At 44.3% G+C, this 25,256-nt stretch overlaps 1 long non-coding RNA gene and 1 pseudogene across 1 annotated transcript in view; one reads left to right on the plus strand and one right to left on the minus strand.

Annotated features, from left to right (window-relative positions):
- Positions 1 to 1,265: 1,265 nt before the first annotated feature.
- Positions 1,266 to 25,256, minus strand: part of LOC105492994 (uncharacterized) — a 51,334-nt gene continuing 27,343 nt past the window's right edge. The window contains exons 4-5 of the long non-coding RNA XR_011610806.1: positions 4,747 to 4,862; positions 1,266 to 2,070 (exon numbers count right to left, since the gene is read on the minus strand). This is a non-coding gene — a long non-coding RNA (uncharacterized lncRNA). The remainder of the gene's footprint in view (positions 2,071 to 4,746; positions 4,863 to 25,256) is intronic.
- Positions 7,750 to 12,096, plus strand: LOC112428701 (small ribosomal subunit protein uS13-like; annotated as a pseudogene).

Genomic DNA, 25,256 nt, shown 5'->3' on the forward strand with positions numbered 1-25,256 from the left:
TTTTTTTTTTTTTTTTGAGATGGAGTCTCGCTCTGTCATTCAGGCTGGAGTGCAGTGGTGCAATCTCAACTCTCTGCAACCTCCGCCTCCCAGGCTCAATCAATTCTCCCACCTCAGCCTCCCGAGTAGCTGGGATTACAGGCACGCGCTACCACACCCAGTTAATTTTTGTATTTTTAGTAGAGACGAGGTTTCACCACATTGCCCAGGCTGGTCTTGAACTCCTGACCTCAGGTGATCCATCTACCTCGGTCTCCCGAAGTGCTGGGATTGCAGGTGTGAGCCACCATGCCCAGCTGAGCTCTTCTCTTTTTACTGACTCCCAATCAAATACCACCCAGGAGTGCCTGAAAGAGTGAGATTTCCAATCATTCTGACCTTTCATTTCATCCCAAGCACGATTTCTTTATTTTCTTTTTACCAGGGGTTCAGAGAAAGGGTGGCAATGCAATCCCCAATGAGTATTATGGGTTGAATTGCATGCCCTCCAAGTTCATATTCTAAAGTTCTAACCTCCAGTGCCTCAGAATGTGACCTCGTTTGGAAACAGGGCTCTTGCAGATGCAATTAGTTAAGATGAGGTCATGCTAGAATAGAGTGGGCCCCTAATCTGTCTGGTGTCCTTTAAGATGGCCACGAGAAGGCACAGAGACACACAGGGTTCTCCCTCACCATGTGACAATGAGGGCAGAGTGGAGTCATGCAGATGCAAGCCAAAAATCAAATCACCAAAGATTGCCAGCAAATCAGCAGAAGTTAGCAGCGAGGCTAGAAAGGGTCCCCACAGTTTTCAAAGGCAGGTTGGCCCTGCCCGCAGCTTGACTGCAGATGTCTAGCCTCCAGCACTATGGGACGAGACATTTCTGTTAAGTACCCAGTTTGTGGTGCTTTGTTACAGCAGCCCTAGGAAACTGAGACACCGAGTAAGAGAAAAAAATGCCTCTCAGGTGGGTTTTCTTCCTCTGAGTCCTGTAGAAAGTGGAAATTAGAAACTGTTTAAATTCTTCCATGTCTGGGCACTTTCAGAGCAAAAATATGCTTTCCAGTTGCATTTAAAGCTCAAAATGTAGACCTCTCCAGTCAGCTCATGACAGTTTTACAGCTAAGAATCTTCTCAACTTAGATGGGGGTGGAGGAAAAGGGAGGCATCAGGGCTGGACCATGTTGTAGTCTCACGCCTGTAGTCCCAGCACTTTGGCAGGCAGATCACTTGAGGTTGGGAGTTCGAGACCAGCCTGACCAAAATGGAGAAACCCTGTCTCTACTAAAAATACAAAAATTAGCAGGGTGTGGTGGTGCATGCCTGTAATCTCAGCTACTTGGGATGCTAAGGTAGGAGAATCACTTTAACTTGGGAGGGGAAGGTTGTTGTGAGCCGAGATTGCACCATTGTACTCCAGCCTGGGCAACAAGAGCAAAATTCCATCTCAGAAAAAAAAAAAAAAAAAGAGAGAGAGAGACAGAGAACAAAGTGGTGTAATTAAGTGTCACTCTGGGACTGGACATAAACCCTGATTCTCAGTTTAAAGAACTGGAAAGGAAGAGAAAAGGAGTAGAAGACTAAGTGCCTTGAGGCTGACTGCCCCACAGTCCTCCCTTCTGTGCCCAAAATGGCGATGACGGGTCAGAATAGTTGGGACGTCCTGCCCACAAGACTGACAGCCATTCAGCACTCCCTGAGTGGCCAGCCGGTAGATCTGCCCACTGCTTGGCTTAGGTAGTTGATAAAAGGCTGTAGATTGCTTCTTTTCATTCCTAGCAATCTCTCTCTCTCAGGTATATGATTCAAGCCCCAAACTTATGGAAACCTTGTATTTATACATCTTTCAGATTGTGTACTTTCCTTCCTCCCAGGTTCCCCCACTTCCCTTCCTCATAGGATTTTCAGTGACTCCTTCCTGGGCAGTGTTTGAGTGAAACCTCTGAGCCTCTGGGTATTAACTTTTGATTAGAAGGGCTCCCGAAGTCCAGGGAAAAGCCCATGGGCAGGCCAGTTCAAAGGCAGAGCATCTTCTGGTAATGAATGTTGTGGATTCATTCTGTCATGTCAGATTTCCCAGGAAGCAGATTCTGAAATATATATTCATATGCAATAAGGTTATTGGGAGGGACTCTTGGGAATCAACACCTGTGAGGGGTGGAGAAAGTCAGACTGGGCAGAAGGAGAATTGGAGTGTGACACGGTCATACCAATGGTCTCAGCCAATCTCATGGAGGGCTCCAGATGAAGGATGGCCTTTTAGAATTGTCCTGATCCTCCAGGACTGGCCTGCCCCTGGATGTGGGAATACGACCATGGAAGAGGCAGATATTTTCAGCTGCTGTTTTCCCCCAGAATGTGATATTGGTTTTGATTTACTTATCTTTGTTATCAAACTGAACTGGAGTCCACTTGCCCGGGGCAGCAAAGTCAAACGCTAACATTGGCATAGCATCAAGAGAAAGTGAGGTATTTATTGCAGGGCACCAAGCAAGAAGAACGAGCAGCTCATACTTAAGACCAGAACTTCCAGGTAAGAGTTTCTAAAGGTGAAGAGGCAGAGGTTACAGGCAAAGTCATAAAGCAAAACATGGAGGCTACACATTTGTTTGACCTAAAAAAGTGGGATATCTCAAAGCAGGAGCCCATAGGTTGGTGGTAGACTCAAAGATTTTCACATTTGCAATTAGTTAAGGAGGCAAAGGTTTGTCTCTAAAAAAGAACGTCAGCTCTGGCTCATGGGTGTGACCTTCTCCAGGCCCCTTAGGAAGAAATTTAGAACAAAGAACGGCGGTAGGAGTTCAGTCCTCATTTCCTCCTTATCTGAGGCCTGAGTGCCAATGGATCCATTTGGTGGGGATCCGGGTTTTTGAAAAACAACTCAGTGACATGTGTTAGGATGTTACCTTTAGTTTCTATAAGAACAAAACATCTGCTGGCTCTAACTTCCTTGGCTATTGTTTTAAGTTACTATTACCTTCTTGCTTATTAAGTTGTTCCCTTATTGAGGCTAAGTAGTTGCCTTGAATTTCCTTTGAAGGAAGATTTTCCTTTATTTTCATGCTCAGGGGAAGGAGGGTACAGGCTCCGAAAAGGAGTTCCTGTTCTGTCTTATCTGCATGGGCTGGAGGGATAGTTCAAGGTTTGCACTGAGCCTTCTCTACTGTGATACTTCTCATTCTGCAGGCCAATGAACCAATGTAAGGTTTCTGCCAATCCTCAAGTATGTCCATTTAAAATTACACATTTGGGGATTAGGACCATGACCACTGGGTGAGTCTGTGGACCCCAGGGAACCAAGTGTGAACTCGACCTAGGCCAGGACCATTTATTATCTGGTGCCCATTCACACCTCCTCTAATAGATGGCTCTCATAATGTCTTAGGTTTCCAGGTACCAATATTAGCTTGGATTCTGTGTCCTCAAACTATTTTGGTACCACCCTTTCCCAGTACATAATTACCAGAATAAATAGTTCTTAGTATTTTGAGGGGAAGACTAGGGGAATCATTGCCATTTATACTTGCTATAGTGTTACAAGGCCTTCCTGGGGATTTAGACTCTCCTTCAATCAATGGTTGCTAGGTCAGAAAACTGGCTCAGGTCTGGAAACTAAAAAGGAGATTTTAAGTTTTTACTGTGGTGGCTACTTTTAGTCTCCTAATCATCTACTCTTGATTTCTTTGGGTTGTATAGATTGTATTATTCAGAAAGAATCAATAGGGTCTGAATAACACTTTTGAACTAATTGAATGCTGCCTTTTCCAATACTGCCTATGGCCTGCCCCTCCCCTATTCAGAGCCCATAAAAATCTGCGGACCCAGCTACACAAGGAGGAGAGAACCACCAGACTGTGGGGATGAGGGACCATCCCCTGTGTCCCCTCTCTACTGAGAGCTGTTCTGTTGCTCAGTAAAATTCTTCTCTGCCCTCCTCACCCTTCAATGTGCAGCATATCCTCATTCTTCTTGGGTGTGGTACAAGAGCTTGAGAATCACCGAATGCAGGTACAAGCTATAACACAGGTGAGCTGAGGCACACCAGCATGGCCAAGCAAGCCCTGGGAGGACATCACTGCCTGGAGGTCTCAGGTTTGCAAAGTGACCAAGAAGAAAAAATTCTACATCAGTTATCCACATCCCATGTATTGCAGTCACATTCCTTCATAATTAGGGCTCTGACCTTGGCAGAGCTGGTCTGTGGAACTCAGAACTCAACCTTCTCTGGAGCTCTGTGCTTCCATAATTAAATCCTAAATTCAGTCCTCAGGTTTTTCTGCACTCCAGTGATAGGAGATGAGGGTATCTTTTTATGCTTCTGAGGATGTCCTCTGGAACTCTGACTTAACCTATAATAGGTGACCAATTATCCTCAGCCTTTTACTGTCTTGCCCCAAAGAATAGATTATTTCCTAACAAAAACTATCTAGTTCTATTGTCTTTATAATGACTATTTCCCTGTATCTCTCAAATGCCTGATACACTACTTAACAGTATGTTCTATTCCACCAGCCATCCTTCCATGTCCACCATGGTGGAGTTTTAATAGTTGCAGCAGCACAGCGGGCATGAGGCCATCTGTGCACCCCCAACCACCAGCAGCAGGTCCTCACTGCTCGCTGGCCAGTGGATGACTCCAACCTCAAATCCCAATTTACAAACAGTCTTCATTCTTGGACGAGTCCCCACACTGCCACAGATCAGGTTCCCTGGGCGTCAGACTCTGAGATGGAGACCAGGTGCAAGAGGTGCTTGGTGACACATACCTGTAATCCCAGTTTGGGAGGCTGAGGCAGGAGAATTGCTTGAATCTGGGAGGCGGAGGTTGCAGTGAGCTGAGATCATGCCATTACACTCCAGCCTGGGCCACAAGAGTGAAATTCTGTCTCAAAACAAACAAACAAACAAAAACAAGAAAAAGAGGTTTATTGGGGAGTGCTTTTAAAATTAATCCCCAGGGGAAGTGAAGGGAGCATGATGGGGCAACAAGGGAAGTTAAGCTGTGACGTAGTCACATCAAAAGCCTGAACCAATGCCACTGGTCCTATGGAGCTGAGATGGCTCATAGCCATCCCACACTGGGGCAAGGGGGCTAGACATTTATACACTCTGCCTTTACTAGCTGTGTTCACCAGCTGAGGGCAATCTCCAGAGAGGGACTCAGCTGCCAGCTATGAGTTGTCAACACTCTGAGCGAATGAGGAAATAAGTGACCCGGTCCTGAAAGGGGTTGGAAGTGGGTATCTGAGGGGCACACCACAGCATCCTCTCTGAGAAAGTCTATGCAGAGCAGCTTAAGTCATTCTTGACCTAAAGCAGGATCTGAGTGCAGACTCAAAGCAGAACTCATACCTTGAGTGTATGGTTCAAATGCCATTTGCCTAGTAAACATTTAGGATTCTTTCAAAACTCATGTATTGTTGGAGTTGAAAACCCTTAGAGGAGATTCCGTTTCAGACCCCACTTGTTATGGATGAGAAATTTAGACACAATTTGACCCAAACAGAGCTTTCGACTTCCGGTATTGCTGTTTCTGCTATGGCTTTCTGGTTTTGACTCTATAAAATTCTGAAAATCTTTCTCTTTGTATCTGCTGAAGGAGTCTAAATGGTGATATTTAATTTGGCAAAAAACCAACTACATATTTGTTATTATCTCAGGATGCATGAGATGGAATGGCGATTGAACAGTGATCACCCCCACAAAAGAAAGTTATCAGTGATGGTCCGGGCGCGATGGCTCACACCTGTCATCCCAGCACTTTGGGAGGCCAAGGCAGGCGGATTGCCTGAGCTCAGGAGTTCGCAACCAGCCTGGGCAACACGGTGAAACCCCGTCTCTACTAAAATAAAAAAAAGTAGCTGGGCGTGGCGGCATGCTCCTGTAGTCTCAGCTACTTGAGAGGCTGAGGCAGAAGAATTGCTTGAACCCATGAGGCAGAGGTTGCAGTGAGCCGAGATTGTGCCACTGCACTCCAGGTTGGGCAACAGAGTGAGACTCCATCTCAAAAAAAAAAGAAAGTTATCAGTGATGGATATAAAGTATCATTTTATGTAATACATAGTCATAAAGCATTAAATTATTTATCCTCAATTGTTAAGCTGGGTGGTATGTACATGGGACTTCAGGGCTTATTATGTTATTTTATATGTTTAAATTTTTCCTTAATAAAAACTTGACAAAATTACTTAGCCCTTGTTTGTTTGTTTTAAAGAGATAGGGTCTCACTATGTTGCCCAGGTGGATCATGAACTCCTGGGCTCAAGCAGTCTCCTGCCTCGGCCTCCCAAAGTGTTGGGATTAGTGGCGTGGGCCACCGTGCCCAGTCTCCCTTGTTTTAAACTATAAGTATATGATGCCTAGTCTATGCATTGAAAGAAATTTATTTCCTCTAAATATAAATGATTTAACAGTCATTTATTTAGCACTTACTCTGGGCTTAAACACTGTGCTAAGTTCTAAAGAAAGAAACAAAGATGAATTTGAGAGGTTAATCAATTTTTTGCAAGTGAAATAAAACCTGACATTTGTAGCCCTAATTAATTGGGGTTTCATTTTCTTACACTATAAGAAGTCTGAAGAAATATAGTCCAGAGATCGTGCAGTGCCTTAATGACATCATCAAAGACCTAGGTCCTCCTTTTCCCCCAGGTATTTCTGGGAGTCATCAGATAAGGTTGCCAGATAAAATACAGGACACATAGTTAAATTTGAATTTCAGGTAAATAACAAATAATTCCTCTTAGCATGACTACATCCCATGCAATATTTGGGACATATGTATATTAAACATTTTTTTGATTTTCATCTGGAATTCAATATTAACTGAGTGTCCTGGTTTTGTTTTTTTTTTTTAGATGGAGTGTTTCTCTGTTGCCCAGGCTGGAGTGCAGTGGTGGATCTCGATTCACTGAAACCTCTGCCTCCTGGGTTCAAGCGATTTCCTTTCCTCACCCTCACAAGTAGCTGGGACTACAGGTGTGCGCCACCATGCCCAGCTAATTTTTTTGTATTTTCAGTAGGAATGGGATTTCACCATGTGAGCCAGGCTGGTCTCGAACTCCTGACCTCAGGTGATCCGCCCACCTCAACCTCCCAAAGTGGTGGGATTACAGGCGTGAGCCACCGCACCTGGCCTTGTGTTTTTATTTGTTAAATCTAGCAATGCTGCCTTTAGGGAGCAGCTCACATGTGTTCACGACAAATACTATCAGTTACTCCCTTGGCCCATGTTTTCTAGAAAAACAGAGCAGAGGCAAGCTTCACATGCTACAGCTCATTGTAAATCCCAGGGCAGGGGCAAGGCAGGGAAGGAAGGAAAGAGAATGCAAAGTGGCACTTGGATTAGCAGCCCACAGCTTCCAAGGAAAGAGAGAGGCTGCCTAGTTGTGCGGAATGTTGTCTGGACAGGCCCTGTAGACACACCATGCCTTGGAAATGTCCCTCTTGGTGAAAAAGGAGAAGGCTACATCTGCTAGGTCTTTCACCTTCTGTCATTGTTAAGATTCACTACACAGGGCATTGATTCCCCCCTCTTCTGGTTGAGTTATGTGGCTGCTCTATGCAGTTGATAGGGAGGCCAAATCCCATGTCCTCCAATACGGCCTTCACCTGAGCCCAGAAGTGTGGGAGGAGCCACAGCAGCTGTGGATCTAGTAAGGAAAAATCAGGGCACCTGTGCTGTCCCCACAAGCGTTATAGAAGCCAAGTAGAAGCAGGCCCTCTCCAGGGGGAGGCTGAGGCTGCTGGCACTATGAGAAGATGAAGTGATGACGACCACAGCAGCAAGCGCACTGGCAGCCACAGCCCTGGGACGAGGAGACTGGGGTACGCATCATGTAGACCACGTTCTCACCTCCTCCTGCTAGAGCCTCCTCTGCTGGGGATCTGCTCCAGACACCACTGCCCTTGCAAGGTATCACTACTTCTGCTGGCCTCTTCACATGCATCTGCAGGGGCCACTGTGGCAGACCCCACAATTCCTGGCTGGGGGCTTCTGCCACCTTCTGTGCCACTGGAGCCCCTAAATGCTGTGGTAGAAAAGGAAGATGGCCTCTCTTTTCCTGAATTTGTTTCACACCTCTTTTAGGTAGTTACCTATGGGGACATTTTCTGAATCAAGTGTCAGCAAAATCACACTCAAACTGACCATGGCAAAAAATAAATAAGTAAACAAAAGGAAGATACTATTTATGTGATTGAAGACATTTCTTAGAAGATGACATACAAATGGCCAGTGGGTATTTGAGAAATGCTCAGCATCACTAATCATCAGGAAAATGCAAATCAAAACCACAATGAGATGTCATGTGACCCCAGTTAGAATAGCTATTATCAAAAAGACAAAAAAACTGCTGCTGAGAATATGGAGAAAGGGGAACACACACTGTTGGTGGGAATGTAAATTAGTACATCTATTACAGGAAACAATATGGAGGTTCCTTAAAAAGCTTAAAATAGAATTACCGTATGATCTAGCAATCCCACTGCTGGGTATATCTTCAAAAGAAGGGAAATTAATATATCAAAGAGACATCTGCACTCCCATGTTTATTGGAGCACTATTCATAATATCAAAGATGCAGAATCAGCCTAATTGTCAATCAGCAGGAGAATGGATAAAGCAAATATGGCATATATACACGGTAGAATACTATTTGGCCATGGAAAATAATGAAATCCTGTCATTTACAGCAACATGGATGGAACCGGAGGTCATTATGTTAAGTAAAATAAGTCAGGCACAGAAAGACAAACATCACATGTTCTCATGCATATGTGGGAACTAAAAGAGTGGACCTCATGGACATAGAAAGTAGAATGGTGGCTACCAGAAACTGGGAAAGGAAGCGGGAGGAAGATCAAGAGAAGTTGGTTAATGGGTGCAGAGATACAGTTAGATAGAAGGAATAAGTTCTAGTATTTTATAGTGTAATGGGAAGTTACAGTTAATTTTTTTTTTTTTTTTTTTTTTTTGAGACGGAGTCTTGCTCTGTCACCCAGGCTGGAGTGCGGTGGCGTGATCTCGGCTCACTGCAACCTCTGCCTCATGGGTTCAACTGATTCTCCCACCTCAGCCTCCCAAGTAGCTGGGACTACTAATTTTTGTATTTTTAGTAGAAATGGGGTTTCACCATGTTGGCCAGGCTGGTCTCAAACTCCTGACCTCAGGTGATCTGCCCTTCTCAGCCTCCCAAAGGGCTAGGATTACAGGCATGAGCCACCACACCTGGCCTATAGTTAACAACTTATTGTGTATTTCAAAACAGCTAGAAGAGAAGAATTGTAATGTTCCCAACACAAAGAAAAGAAAAATGTTTGACATGATGGATATCCAGTTACCCTGATTTGATCCTTACACATTGTATGCCTGTATCAAAATATCTTATGTATCCCAAAATATGTACAAATAATATAGATAATTAAAAATAAAAATTAAAAAGTATAGTGTTAAAAAAAAATCCCAAGAGGAGCTTTACGTTCAGATGTGGCTGGGCTCAGAGCTCGAGTGATGTCTTCTGGGTTCTTTCTATCTCTTTGCTCTGCTGTTCCCTGGGTTTTCAGCATTCTTAGGCTCTAGGCAGGGGCAAACCATCATAACCTAATGGCCTCCAAGGCAGTACAAGGAAAGCCTCTCTTCTGGGAGTTCTGCAGAGGAGTCTTGGGTTTCTTCTCATCAGACCAACTCAGGTGAGGAGCCCACTCCTAAGCCGGGGAATGAACTATGCTGACTGCCCAAGGCTGAGTCATGTGTTGCACCCCAACAACATGACTAGGAGAGGGTGGGGAAGTCAGGGAACGTTGCTGCACCAAGGGAGAGGATGCTGGGAGACAAACAAAGAAATACTGGCCACAGATTGGCCACAAACAAAGAAGAACTGCTTGTGCCTCCACTCCTCAAGGAGTTCTAATGTACACCCCCCTTCTCTACAGGACCACCAAGCCGTAAGTTCCTGGGGACTGTTCGTGAGGCAGACTAACAGAAGAAAACTATCTTAGTCAAAATCTTTCCTCTCCAACAACTAAGCCTGCTTACTGAACCAGGCTCGTGAGCTCCCCACCACCAACCAAGCTGACGACATGGAATCAAGCAATGTAGTTTCGGGTGCATTTGCTCCCAAAAGGTGTGGTCAGTATCTCATGCAGAAAGATTGTTTGGCCGTGTGATCCAGGAGAAACCACTCTGATCTTTGCTGATCCCAGGTCCCTCTGTGATCGGGTACAGGAGATCAGAACCCTCAAATAACAGGCTTGATACTGTTCGGCTGTATCCCCACCCAAATCTCATCTTGAATTTTAGCTCCCACAATTCCCTCATGGCTTGGGAAGAACCTGCTGGGAGGTGATTGAATTATGGGGGTGGGTCTTTCCTGCACTGTTCTCATGATAGTGAATGAGTCTCACAAGATCTGATGATTTTAAAAATGTGGAGATTCCCTGCACAAGCTCTCTCTTTGCTACCATCCATGTAAGATGTAACTTGCTCCTCCTTGCCTTCCACCATGATTATGAGGCCTCCGCAGCCATGTGGAACTGTAAGTACATTAAACCTCTTTTGTTTTGTAAGTTGCCCAGTCTCGGGTATTTTTTGTTTGTTTGTTTGTTTGTTTTGAGATGGAGTCTCGCTCTGTCACCCAGGCTGGAGTGCAGTGGCGCAATCTCAGCTCACTACAAGCTTCGCCTCCCGGGTTCACGCCATTCTCCTGCCTCAGTATCCCGAGTAGCTGGGGCTACAGGCGCCCACCATCACGCCCAGTTAATTTTTTGTAGTTTTAGTAGAGACGGGGTTTCACCGTGTTAGCCAGGATGGTCTCGATCTCCTGACTTCATGATCTGCCTGCCTCAGCCTCCCAAAGTACTGGGATTACAGGCATGAGTCACTGTGCCCAGCCCAGTCTTGGGTATGTTTTTATCAGCATCGTGAAAATGGACTAATATAAAGCTAAAGGTTTTCTATAATCAGATTTATCTTAAGCCTATCCTAAATATAAACCTGATTCATAGTTAGGAGGACAATTCTCTATTCCCATAAATAATAGGTCAGTTTATATAATAAACAGCTTATAAACTCCAGGTTGCTTTTCATACTTGACAGATCTGGTTTTTTGGATCAATATTCCCTACCAGAAGCATGTGGATTTGGAACCCAGCCCCAGTTCATGACTTATATGTGAAACACCTTGTGGGGAAGTCTGTCAGAATCAACGTAAGAATGTGCCCTTGTCCGGGCGTGGTGGCACATGCCTGTAATGCCAGCACTTTGGGAGGCCAAGATAGGCGGATCACCTGACGTCAGGAATTCAAGACCAGCCTGGCCAACATGCTGAAACCCCGCCTCTACTAAAACTACAAAAATTAGTCGGGCGTGGTGGCGGGCGCCTGTAATCCCAGCCACTCAGGAGGCTGAGGTAGGAGAATTGCTTGAACCTGGGAGGCAGAGGTTGCAGTGAGCCGAGATTGCGCCACTGCACTCCACCCTGGGCAACAGAGTGAGTCTTCATCTCAAAAAAAAAAGGTTGTGTCCTTTATTTAAAAATATTTTTTCCTTAGCCTTTGAGCCTATGGATAGGACAGGTTATCAGTCGGAGCTGTGCAGACTTAATCTTGATGTTTGGTCATCCAAAGCGCTGACATAGCTCTTCCACAGGAGGCCTGCGCATCGCCACTCATGCTGCCACTGTGTCTTTAGTGATCCCTGAGAAGTTCCAGCATGTTTTGTGAATACTCAACACCAACATCAACATGTGGCAGAAAATAGCCTTTGCCATCACTGCCATAAAGGGTATGCGCCGAAGTTATGCTCGTGTGGAGTTGAAAAAGCAGACATCAACCTCCCCAAGAGGGCAGGAGAATTCACTGAGGATGAAGTGGAACTCCCTGAGGATCACCCTTATGCAGAATCCACGCCAGTACAAGATCCCACACTAGTTCCTGAACAGACAGAAGGATGTAAAGGATGGAAACTATGGCTAGGTTCTGGTCCGGACAACAAGCTCTTTGAAGACATGGAGACCCATAGAGGGCTGTGCCACTTCTGGGACCTTTGTGTCTGAGGCCAGCATGCCAAGACCACTGGCTGCCATGGCTGTACTGTGAGTGGATTCAGGAAGCAGTAAGTTTGTAGGCCTGTCTGTATATATACTTAAAAAAATAAAAATAAAACAAAGTCCTGGTATCACCTTAAAGTTTAGGATAAGGTCACTGTGAAAAGATCCCAAGCCACACTATGAATTATACAAATGAGAGCACTGTTTATATCCAGTAGATGGACAGAAATAACAAAGTCTGACTAAACCAAATGTCAATAACGTATTATACATGACTGTGGGAATGTAAATTGGTTTAGCCACTATGAAAAACAATTTGTCGGGCTGGGCGCAGTGGCTCACGCCTATAATCCCAGCACTTTGGGAGGCCGAGGCGGGCAGATCACTTGAGGTCAGGAGCTCAAGATCAGCCTGGCCAACAGGCTGAAGCCCTGTCTCTACTAAAAATACAAAAAATTAGCTGGGCGTGGTGGCGGGCGCCTGTAATCCCAGGTACTCAGGAGGTTGAGGCAGGAGAATCGCTTCAACCTGGGAGGTGGAGGTTGCAGTGAGCCAAGATTGTGCCACTGCACTCCAGCCCGGGCGACAGTGTGAGACTCTGTCTTAAGAAAAACAAAAAGAAAAGAAAAAAAAGAAAAATAATTTGTAATTATCTTCTATAGTTAGACACATATCCTACCACCCACCTCTCCTTTCATCATGGACATAATATCCTAGAGAAACTGTTGCTCATGTACGCCCACCAAGAAACATGCTTAGGGCAGCACTTTTTATATGACCCAAACAAAACAGAACAGAAGCTACCCAAATTCCATCAACAGGAGAATAGATAAATAACTTGTGAAATATTTACCCAGTGGAATATCATACAACAATGAAAAACTCTATCTTTATCTGGGCACAGTTTCATGTGCCTGTAGTCTCAGCAACTCAGGAGGCTGAGGTGGGAGGATCGCTTGAGTCCAGGAGTTTGAGGCTGCAGTAAGTTATGATCACACCACTGTGCTCCAACCTGGGTGACAGAGCAAGACCTGTCTCAAAAAAAGAAAAAGAAAAGGAAAGAAAAAAAAATGTTTTCACCAGCTACCTGTATCGAAATGAATGCATCTGGGAAGTATAACGTAGTGGGAAAAAGAAAGTCAAGTTGCAGAAGGCGATTCACCATATAATCCCTTTTTTGAAGCTCAAAAAAGAAGTAAGATTGATATATAGTTTGTACACATATACATCTGTAGTAAAACTATTTTTTTTTAAGCCAAATTAATTAAAATGTAAAAGTTAGGGTAGTACGACCTCTCGTGGGGAGGTGGAGGGCTGAAAGGAGAAACATGCAAGTAGTTTAGATGGCACCTATCATAAATTGGTTTATAAATTTGGCGGTGGATGCACAGGTTTCGTTATGTTATTATGCTTCCTAAACATGTAAGTTACACATTTGCTTTGCATCCATCAAACATTACAACATGAAGAAAATTCCTTAAGTCATGTGGGAAAAAAGCAAGTGTAGTCATACTTACATTCCAACATAAACAAAGGAATCATTTGTGAGGATGCTTTGTGATATCTCAAGCCCCTTTCACTTTTTAACATTTGTAATCTTTGACCCCCACTGCATCCCTTCTTGCAATGAATGACTTAAAATGCCACACTAATATGAAACAAAGCAAAATATAAGTCAGGAGAAGCATAGAGTCCTGATAGATTAAGTAACAATTTGGAGTAGGAGACAAATCTTGTTTGGAAAGAAACACTCAAAATGTTAACCAAAGCAGCACTTGAGGTAGGATTGGGGGAAGGAGGCGCTTCAACAGGAGGATGCTTCACTTTTTACTCTTCTGTGCTGCTTGGGTTTGTCACAATAAGGGTACATTACACATGTAAAAATTCCATAACAGTAGAAATGGAAAAAAGCAGAGGGATTTTGACCACACACCTTTTCAGTGTGTATCTCATGAATTGCTTTTGCTTTCAGGTAAGGAGGAAGCATGTACATTTGATATTGAAATCAGAAAGACTTTTTCTAAGAGAGGTGACATGGCTTTGATGTTGCCTACTAGGTTTTATCATAGTATCATGTCTAGCTTCAATAGACAATTGCTTTTGTCTCCTAATCTATGTCCACAAACGGCTATGGCCGAGACTGGTAGACCCATTTTCCCCCTTTTTCTTTTGTAACCAACCTCCATATTTAGCTGGGCATGTGGCTATCCAAAATAAAAATTACATTTCCCAACACCCTCTTACCCCCAACTCCTCATAGCTAGGTATGGCCATGAGACTAAGTTCTGGTCAATGACATGTATGTACACATCCTGAATGCAAAATCGGAAAATGTCCTTAAAGGGATGGAGTACGTCCACCTTTGCCCTTCTTATTTCCAGCAATCTGCAATGTGGAACTGTGGCAGGAGCTTCAGCAGCCATCTTGGGTGTGATGTTTTCAGCATGTAGAAGCCACATGCCCAGAGCAATGGAGGGAGCCTAGGTCCCTGCCATTGGAGAGCATGATACCTGCTACCTGCTCAGCACTCAGCACTGCCAACCTCTGAAACCCTTTTCCTTTCTTTCTTTTCTTTTTCTTTTTTTTTTTTGAGACTGGGTCTTTCTCTGTCACCCAGGCTGGAGTGCAGTGGTATTATCTTGGCTTACTGCAACCCCTGCCTCCTGGGCTTAAGTGATCCTCCCACCTCACCCTCCCACGTAGCTGAGACTACAGGTTTGTGCCACGATGCCCGGCTAAGTTTTGTATTTTTTGTAGAGATGCAGTTTCACTAAGCTGCCTGGGGTGGTCTCGAACTCCCAGGCTCAAGTGATCTGCCTGACTCAGCCTCCCAAAGTGCTGGGATTACAGGATGAAATGAGAAACCCATTTCTATGAGAAAGAACATCTATGGTATTTAGGCCACTGTATTTTTTCTGTCATATGCAGCCAAACCTAATCCAAACTGATCTAATGGCTTTAGTTTATCTACTCTAAAATCAAAAAGTTTGGCACACATCCTTTAACATAAATTAGCTTTAGCAGCAATTCTATACAGTGGGTGAAAACATTCATTTACTCAGGGACCGCAATTCCAAACTAATTTGTCCTAGAGGGTTTACCAGGAAGCTACTGTTAAAATAAAAAAAAAAAAAATTAATTTGTTAGGCAAATTAAATTTAACAGAGTTTAATTCAGCAAAGACTGATGTGTGAATCGGGCAGCCTCCCAAGCCAGAGTAGGCTCTGAGACTCCAGCACTGACACGTGATGGAAGATTTATAGACAGAAAAAGGAAAGTGCCCTATAAAAAATGGAAATGAGGGCCAAAATAGTCAGATGGGTTACAGCTCAGTGTTCGCCTTATTTGAACAGGGTTGGAACAGTTGGCCACCTTTGATTGGCCAAAACTTGGTAATTGGCACAAGAGTAGGCTACCGTCTGTTTACAAGTCCATTTAGGTTACAGTTCATGATATATAGAGAAACCTTTAGGCCGAACCTAAGATATTTATACGTAAGGAGGCAGCTTTAGGCTAAACTTGTTTTAACTCCGTATTTTAAAATTAAGTTAAGGTGTTTTACTGAGAGATGTTTGTCCAAGTGAGCAATCCTGAGCATCTGCTTTGAATTTTTTCCCCAGCTAGAGTTATCGTAAACCTGCTTAAGGCAGTGTCCTGTCCCAGTTGTTTCTTGAGTAATTGTTTAAAATGCAGATTCATTGGCCTGCTCTAGAACAATGGAATCAAAACTCCATAGAGAGATTCCTGGGACTCTGCATTTTTAACAAATATCCAAGTATGGCCTATGCACAACAACATTCGAGAATTCTTCGATGCCTCTCTTTCTCTCATACGCTAAAGGAGATCCCAAACTGTTCTTTGAAAGAGACTTTGGCTTCCGTTTTTGCATACCCCCTTAATCTACCTTCTGCTGCTTCTTTTGAGATTTCACAGCTTCACACTCTGCCATGTTTAGTGTTATCAAAAGCCCAGTTAGGAGAAATAATACCCATGGTGGATTTCCTAAGAACATGCAGTCCATTCATATTGGGTTTTTTGTTTTGTTTTGTTTTTGTTTATTTGTTTGTTTTTAGGTATTCTAAATTGTACCCTTGAAATGTATCTGAGTATTATTTGGCCTTTTGTTTGGTTTTGTTTTTATTGAATTGTACCCTGGAGTTACAATATCAGCTTACTTCAAACATAGTTATAAGAAAGAACAGGAGGAAATGTGTTACTATTGCTCTTGTAGGGCTGTGTTGAGATGTCTCCCTCTATAAAACAATACTTTCTTTATGAGCACCCATAAGAGAATGTGTCAATTCTCAATATCAGAAAGCATAATACTTCCAAAGAGCAATTGGTTTCTTTTAATCTAATGGAGATGACAAAAACAATTATTAATTATTTTTCCTTTTTGCTTTGGTTTCTGAGAGTTTTCACAATGAAATATCTTGTGATCTACTCTGAGCAAATATGGACTCTATGTTATACATTACTTTGCACTGGTCTTACCCATGACCTTTTTATTATTTTCCTTCATCATACCCCTTAAAAGTATATTGTATGATTATTTACTGTATGTGTTTTAATGAATGATTGCTAATCCTTTGTGAAGAGAGCAGGGAGAGAAGGACAGATGGAGAGGAACCTAGATCTTTTAAATCCAAGTCTGGTTTTCTCTTGGTTATATCATAGTGCTTCAATCTCTGCACATCTACATTCACCCCAACATACACTCAAAAATGAAGTGGCAAAGTTTTAAAACCACATAAATGAACAAAATAAAAATACCATGATTTCTAAGTAAACATAACTATTTCTAAAAGTTGATAGGAAGAGTAGAGAGAGGAAGGAAAAAAGCAAATGAAGGGAAAATAATAAAAGACATGAAAAGGAAAGTATAAAAGAAGAAACAAACATGTAAAGAAGTAAGGATCATTTTATGATTATTATTATTATTATATATATTTTCCTCATCATATCTCTTGAAACAAAAGTTTTAGACTTTCCAGGCTAGCATAGGACATCAGCTCCCCTCAGCATGCATGAGAGTACGGTCATTCCTGGGTATCCATGGGGGATTGATCCCAGGATTCCCAGCAGGTACCAAAATCCATGGATGCCTGTATTAGTCCAATTTCATGCTGCTGATAAAGACATACTCCAGACTGGGAAGAAAAAGAGGTTTAATTGGATTTACAGTTCCACATGGCTGGGGAGGTTGAAATCATGGTGGAGAGTGAAAGGCATTTCTTACATGGCAGCAGCAAGAGAGAAGAGGAAGAAGCAAAAGCAGAAACCCCTGATAAACCCATCAGATCCATGAGACTTATTCACTATCACGAGAACAGCATGGGAAAGACCAGCTCTCATGATTCAATTACCTCCCCCTGGTTCCCTCCCACAACATGTGGGAATTCTGGGAGACGCAATTCAAGTTGAGATTTGGGTGGGGACACAGCCAAACCTTATCATTCTGCCCCGGCCCCTCCAAATCTCATGTCCTCACATTTCAAAACCAATCATGCCTTCCCAACAGTCTCTGAAAGTCTTAAGTCATTTCAGCATTAACCCAAAAGTCCACAGTCCAAAGTCTCATTTGAGACAAGACAAGTCCCTTCCACCTATGAGCCTGTAAAATCAAAAGCAAGTTAATTACTTCCTAGATACAATAAGGGCACAGGTATTAGGTAAATACAGCATTCCAAATGGGAGAAATTGATCTAAACAAAGGGGCTACAGAGCCCATGCAAGTCTGAAACCCAGTGGGGCAGTCAAAGTTTAAAGCTCCAAAATGGGTCTCCTTTGACTCCAGGTCTCACAACCAGGTCATGCTGATACAAGAGGTGGGTTCCCATGGTCTTGGGCAGCTCTGCCCCTGTGACTTTGCAGGGTGCAGCCTCCCTTCTGGCTGCTTTCACAGGCTGGCATTGAGTGTCTGCGGTTTTTCCAGGCGCATGGTGCAAGCTGTCAGTGGATCTACCATTCTGGGGTCTGGAGGACAGCAGCCCTCTTCTCACAGCTCCACTAAGCAGTGCCCCAGTAGGGACTTTATGTGGGGGCTCCAACCCCACATTTCCCTTCTGCACTGCCCTACTAGAGGTTCTCCTGCAGCAAACGTTTTCCTGGGCATCCAAACATTTCCATACATCTTCTGAAATCTAGGCGAAGGTTCCCAAACCTCAATTCTTGACTTCTGTGCCCCAGCAGACTCAATACCACGTGGAAGCTGCCAAGGCTTGGGGCTTCCACCCTCTGAAGCTACAGCCTGAACTCTGTGTTGGTGCCTTTCAGCCATAGCTGGAGCAGCTGGGACATAGGGAACCAAGTCCCTAGGTTCCACACAGCACGGGGACTCTGGGCCCGGCCCACAAAACCACTTTCTCCTCCTGGGCCTCTGGGCCTGTGATGGGAAGGGCTACTGTGAAGACCTCTGACACGCCTTGGAGACATTTTCCCCATGGTCTTGGGGATTAATGTTAGGCTCTTGCTACTTATGCAAATTTCTGCAGCGGACTTAAATTTCTCCTCAGAAAATGGGTTTTTCTTTTCTATTGCATAGTCAGACTGCAAATTTTCTGAACTTTTATGCTCTGTTTCCCTTTTAAAACTGAATGCCTTCAACAGCACCCAAGTCACCTCTTGAATGCTTTGCTGCTTAGAAATTTCTTCTACCAGATACCCTAAATTATCCCTCTCAAGTTCAAAGTTCCACAAATCTCTAGGGCAGGGGCAAAATGCCACCAGTCTCTTTGCTAAAACATACAAGAGTCACCTTTGCTCCAGTTCCCAAAAAGTTCCTCATCTCCATCTGAGACCACCTCAGCCTGGATTTTATTTTTCATATTGCTATCAGCATTTTGGGCAAAGCCATTCAACAAGTCTCTAGGAAGTTCCAAATTTTCTCACATTTTCCTGTCTTATTCTGAGCCCTCCAAACTATTCCAACCTCTGCATGTTACTCAGTTCCAAAGTTGCTTCCACATTTTCAGGTATCTTTTCAGCAACGCCCCACTCTACTGGTACCAATTTACTCTATCAGTCTGTTTTCATGCTGCTGATAAAGACATACTCAAAACTAGGAAGAAAAAGAGGTGTAATTGACTTACAGTTCCACATGGCTGCAGAGGCCTCAGAATGATGGCAGAGGGCAAAAGGCACTTCTTACGTGGTGGTGGCAAGAGAGAAGAGGAAGAAGCAAAAGCAGAAACCCCTGATAAACCCATCAGATCTCATAAGACTTATTATCAGGAGAATAGCATGAGAAAGACCAGCCCCCATGATTCAATTACCTCCTCCTGGTTCCCTCCCACAACATGTAGGAATTCTGGGATATAGAATTCAAGTTGAGATTTGTGTGGGGACAGAGCCAAACCATATCAATGCCCAAGTCCCTTATATAAAATGGCATTGTATTTGCATATAATGTACACATACCCTCCCAAATACTTTAAATCACATCTAGACTACCTGATGCCATGCCTATATATCACTTCACTTGCCTGGATTTAATGTAGTACTCAGTGCACACAAATTCAAGTTTTACTTTTTGAAACTTTGTGGAATTTTTTTTCACACATTTTTGATCCACGGTTGGTTGAATCCACAGATGGACAACTCATGGAATACCAGCCATTCCAAGATTACTTCCCTTTGGTTTCTCCTGCAGGTCCCGGTACTTAGTAATTTGCCTCTGGGTGGAGTTCTGCAGATTGAGCAATTTTTCATCATTTCTTCCCAGCATGCTTCAAAGACATAGAAAGCAAAAGCGAAAACAAATGAAAGAAGCAAAAACAAAAGTGTTTAGTTTTAAGAATGTTTAAAATGTGCCTTTCTCCAGAGTTCAAAGGTGTGTTGTGCTCCTGACACATGAGGGCACTATTTCTATAGTTTATAATATTCATGGTACAGAAATTCTTGTGGGAAGCTAGGTCTGCAGAACCGTGGCTAGGAACATGCTGAGAAAAATGGTTTGCTATGTGTTCTAGGCTCACCAAGTTTTCCAAGTGTGACATGTCCTAATGTACTCTATGAACAATGCCAGGACTCTCGGGGCTGCAAGCTGGCCTTCTGACCACAGGGCTGCTAGTTGGAACTTCCTTGAAATGAGGATGACCGCATCTCATTTATCTCTGCAGGGATAGAACTAGTGTGTTAAAACACCAGCTTTGGAGACTGACCGAGAATGAAAGATGAATGACCTAGAGCAAGTTGCCTAACCTTTTCTTGCTCTAATGATGGAGGTATTGCTGATCACATTGGCTCACGCCTGTAATCCCAGCACTTTGAGAGGTCAAGGTGGGCAGATTGCTTGAGCTCAGGAGTCTGAGACCAACCTGGGTAACATGGTGAAACACCGTCTCTACAAAAAAATATAAAAATAAGCTGGGCATGGTGGCACATACCTATAGTCCCAGCTACTTGGGAGGCTGAGGTGGGAGGGTCAACTGAGCCTGAGAGGTCAAGGCTGAAGTGAGCTATGATTGCATCACTGTCCTCTAGCGTGGGTGACAGAGTAAGACCCTGTCTCAAAAAAAGAAAAGTAAATAAATAAAAATGGAGGTATTACCGCATGGATCTGTGAGGAGGATTAAGTGGGGGTAATCTGTATAAAGTGCCTGACACTTAGTAGGAACTCAATAAGGAGACACTAATAGTGTTTGTTATTTAGCAGTGCTGATGTATAGTGATGCTCAGGACAAGTTTAAGCAAGTGAATGAATGAATAGGGTGTGTAGAATCACACAGGTTTTACCAAACTGAAGAAAACGAACACTTTCGAGCTTTTTTAGTGTTGAATCACTTCAGGGCAAAGCGATCAGCCAGTGTGCAGGAAGCCCTCTAAACCTCTGTTAGTCTTCTTGATTCGTCAGCTGAACCGGCGAGAATGCTGAGGTCAGAGGAAAAGAGTGATGTGTCCCAGGCTTCAGAGCTGTTTAGGGAATCGGGATGAGACCCAAGGTCTCCTGAGGCCTAGCACAAAGCTTAACCCATAGGGACCTGCCTGACCTGGCTGGGAGTTGAGGGGTTAACAGACTGATCCTAGAAAACAAATAGGCATTTGGCTTGGTTTACCCGTGCTTGCTAGGCGTACAGTTACCCAGCAGTGACCCCATCTGAGTGTGGAAAGAGTTGAACCACATAGAGCATCCCAGTTTGCCCCAGGGCAGCCACCCAGGGTTGGCCTCTAATCTGAAGACATCTTTGGGGCGAGCTCTCACGCACTTCCCCAAATATACTTCTATGTGCTTCTGTGTGTGTCACAAGAGGCCTTGGGTCACCTCCTTCCTTTGCGCAATGAGATCAAAAGAGCGGTTTCTGCCTCTGCTGCTGCTTCTTTCCTGTCACCACTTTCTTTGACTTTTTGGGGACTGTTGAATTCTTAGGACATAGCCCTGCTCTGGCCCTGGTGGGCTTCTTCTATTAGAAGGTTTCCCAGGGCTTCCTGACTGGAGCAGATGGCCCTCCCTTTCCCGGGTGAAACAGGCTGACCTGGGCGGGCCGGCCCCTCTGCCTTTGATCTGCAGGTGGGAGGCAGTAAAAGCCACTTTCCACGTGCCTGCTATAACCGTATTTTCCAAATTCAAAAGCAGAGCTTGGAGTCTCTCTAGCCTACTCTGGTTTGAGAGGCTGCCTGTAAAAATAAATAAATTAAATAACTAAGAGTAGGACTTTACCCGCCCCATACATATGTCCTTCTAAGGACTTTGAGACAAAAGATGGGAAATTGGACCATGCCAGGAAACCCAGGATGGACGGCTGCCATACACAGACCTCATGGAAAATTCTCTCCTCTGGGGGATGTCTGCCGGAAGTGCCATCTGCTTTTGCCACAGATTCATGGCTGTGAGTGGGGCCCAGGCACTAACCACAGTAGGCCCTTGGTTAACTCCTGCTGTGGTTCTGCCAGGAAGCCAGGCATGAACAGTCGTGTCCAGGAAATCTTTTCCCTGATTTCACTCACTTGTTTTATCTGCATGACAACCTTACTCCCAGGAAGGCTTTGCAAGGCACTTTCACCTTCCGCTCTTGGAATGAATGAATGCAGCTATGATTTTTTTTTTAAATACCAATCCAACAATTTCGGTATGTCCAAGAAATATCATAATGACCTGTTTCGCGTGTCAGGAACTGTGCTGTGCACTGTCAGAGATAAAATAGTGAAAAATGCCATTCTCTTTAACCCTTTTGAGGCCCTACTGGCATGAAATTGTGTTAGTGCTCAAGGGAAGGTACAATGGCTGAACACGCAGTTTCCACCTTTTCACACTCAACTACAAGACACATTAATCACGGTATCATAGGAGAGAGCCAGACTTGGCAGCAGATCCTGGATTCAAATCTTGCCTCCTTCACTTGATGACTGTCTGGTACTGAACAAGGTACTCTTTCAACATCTTACTCCTCGTCTACAAGAAGGAGGTCATAATTCCTGCTGGCAGTGAGGTTGGGTGAGGAATAAATGCTGGCAAGTTGTTTATGAGCCTAAGGCATAATAGATGCTGAGAAAAGGTTTATTTCCTTCCTTAAGGAGCTTAGAGGCTAATAGATAACAACTGGTTCTGCTGTAACTAACACACACTGCAGACTGTCAAACAAACTCAACTAGGGGTGTGAAAGCATGCAGGTGGCCTTTTGAGGTTTGTTGCATATGCTTGGGAAAAATGGCTCAGATTAGCATTGCTGGGGGCCGTTTCCTGGGCTCCTTCCTGCAGGCCCTGTTTCGGGGGCCTCCACCCAAATCCACTCCAGGAGGAGTAAGTTTCGGAGCCTTTATTACCCGTATGTGATTAGAGATCAGAAGTGGTCAGTGGGGGTGGGTTGGCAGTGACTTGCACCCAAGGGAAGGATGGGAGCCCACAAGAGTGGCAGGGCTCTGGGGAGAGAGGCAGGCTAACCAGCAGAAGTGAATAGGATGTGCTAAAGTATTCCCCTGAGAGTGGAAATATAATATAGAAGACTTGGATATGTGGTTTTCACCCTAAACCAAGCTGAGGAATGAGCACCAAATGCTTAACAAATACACAGACAAAAATAAAAAAGCCCCCTCTGGGTGGCCCGATGCTGTAGCACTTCACTTTTCATGGGACCTTGCAGCCTACATGCAGTACTCAAAGATATGAGTTTATTTGGGCCTCCCAACATCCCAGTTTGGTAGGCAGGCTAATTCCATCACCTCATTGTACGGAGGAAAAATGTGGGATTCAGAGAAGTTACACAACTTGCCAAGATCACATCTAAGTGGCAGAGTGGTGACTCTAAGCCACATAATCCAGACTTTTTTTTTTTTTTTTGAGATGGAGTCTCACTCTGTCACCCAGGCTTTAGCGCAGTGGCGCCACTGCAAGCTCCGCCTCCTGGGTTCAAGCAATTCTCCCACCTCAGCCTCCGAAGTAGCTGGGATTACAGGCACCCACCATCATGCCCAGCTAATTTTTGTAGTTTTAGTAGAGACAAGGTTTCACCATGTTGGCCAGGCTGGTCTTGAACTCCTGACCTCAGGTGATCTGCCTGCCTCGGCCTCCCAAAGTGCTGGGATTACAGGTGTGAGCCACCGTGCCTGGCCCAGACTTCTTAAAGAAAACATAAATGAGCTCTCAATTCATGTAAGAGTGTCCCAAATTATTGTAGTAGTGGCTCCTCTCTGTTTTCTCCAATTTTTTCCTCTTTTTCTATAGCAACAGAAGTTTTTACTGTGTACGTGGTAACTCAAATAAAGACTCTATTTCCCAACTTCCCTTGCAGCTACAATTGTTCATGTCATTGTTTGGGACAACATGAGATACAAGTAGAGGTGATACGTGCAATCCTCAAGGCCAGATTCTTAAAAAGAAATTGCATGTTCTCCTCCATCTTGATGGCAGGGATGCAGGATGTGATGGTAGGAGCTGAGGAAGCCATTTTGTTGTGCGCCAGCTCTGAACCACTCACCTGGAATGCTGTGTGAGAGAGATAAGCTTAAGCCATTCTATTTTGGGTTTATTTGTTACAGAAGCCTAACATTTACTCTAACTAACATCGATATATGGATCTGATAATAGCCCTTAGGAAAGAAGACTGTGGAACAATCATGAAAAAAGAATAGGAGTTAAAGCCTGCAGGATGTGTTACCAGTATGCTCTGCCCGTGCAGAGTCTCCTGAATTCTGTTCCCTGTGTTGGGCCTCATCCTTAGGCACACAGAGGGTGTCCCCTCAAACTCTTATTTCATCAAAGTTGAGCCAACAATTGCCCTTTCTCTCGAATTGATTTCAGGTGGTGTGACTCAAAGAGCACCAGACTTAAGGTCGGAAGGCCCGAAGTCTAATTCTGGCTCTGTTTTTTCTCCCGTTCACAGTTATTTAATCTCTCTGAGCTTAGCTTTCCTCATCTATAAACTGAAGATGATGGTATCTGCCTCCAGGATTATTGTGACAATTGGCTTGGCTCAATGCTTGGCACATAACAGACACTTCATACTCTCCCTCCTGCCCAGCCCCTCTGTAGAACAGCCTTGTGTTACATACACAAGTACAGACCCCCATCATCTCTTGTCTCAGCAGCCCACCAAGGAAAAACACACTGGGAAATGTATCTAAGGACTCATCGGCCCATACTTCAGGGCTTAGGCTTTGGTGAGCAGAGAGTGGGGACCCAGAGTAATGTTGGCAGAATCCAAGAGTCTTTTTAAAAGGAGGGGCAGATCAGTGAGAGCCGGAGCAAAAGAGCCTTGCAGCATTTGGGCAGCACAACAGTGGACTTCATTATGTGGATGAAGTGCTGAGATCATGATCAGAGCCTCTGGGCTCTCAGCATGACCTTTAGGGTCAGAGGTGCCTAGGCAAGACTGGCTGGTTGGTTCAAGTTCAGGGTGTCACAGTTCTGGTGGCTCCAGTCTCCACTGAGAAACCTGGGAAAATCTTTCTGCTGGACAGCCCAGGGACTGACATCAACCTGAACTGCTACCAAGTATCAGGAGAAGCTTTCTTAACAAGTCAAGAACAATGAGACATTGTGCAGGCAGGTAGATCGCAGTCGGTGTCCAAATCCCACAAGAAGAATTCTTAAGTATCTGCTTACAGCCCCTGGAGAGAGGTGTTGTTCATCTGGGGTCCTAAACTCCTCAAGCACAACCTCCAGCCACATTCTTGGCCCTCACCAGTCCCCATGTATCTCTTCTTTGGTAGTAGGACCCCACATATATATATGGCTCCACTACCATGGGACCTGCGGGATTCCTGGAGGCTGAGCTCCAATTCCCATTTGCCCA

The sequence above is a fragment of the Macaca nemestrina genome, chromosome 1 (assembly GCF_043159975.1).
Source record: "Macaca nemestrina isolate mMacNem1 chromosome 1, mMacNem.hap1, whole genome shotgun sequence".
NCBI classification, from domain to species: domain Eukaryota; kingdom Metazoa; phylum Chordata; class Mammalia; order Primates; family Cercopithecidae; genus Macaca; species Macaca nemestrina.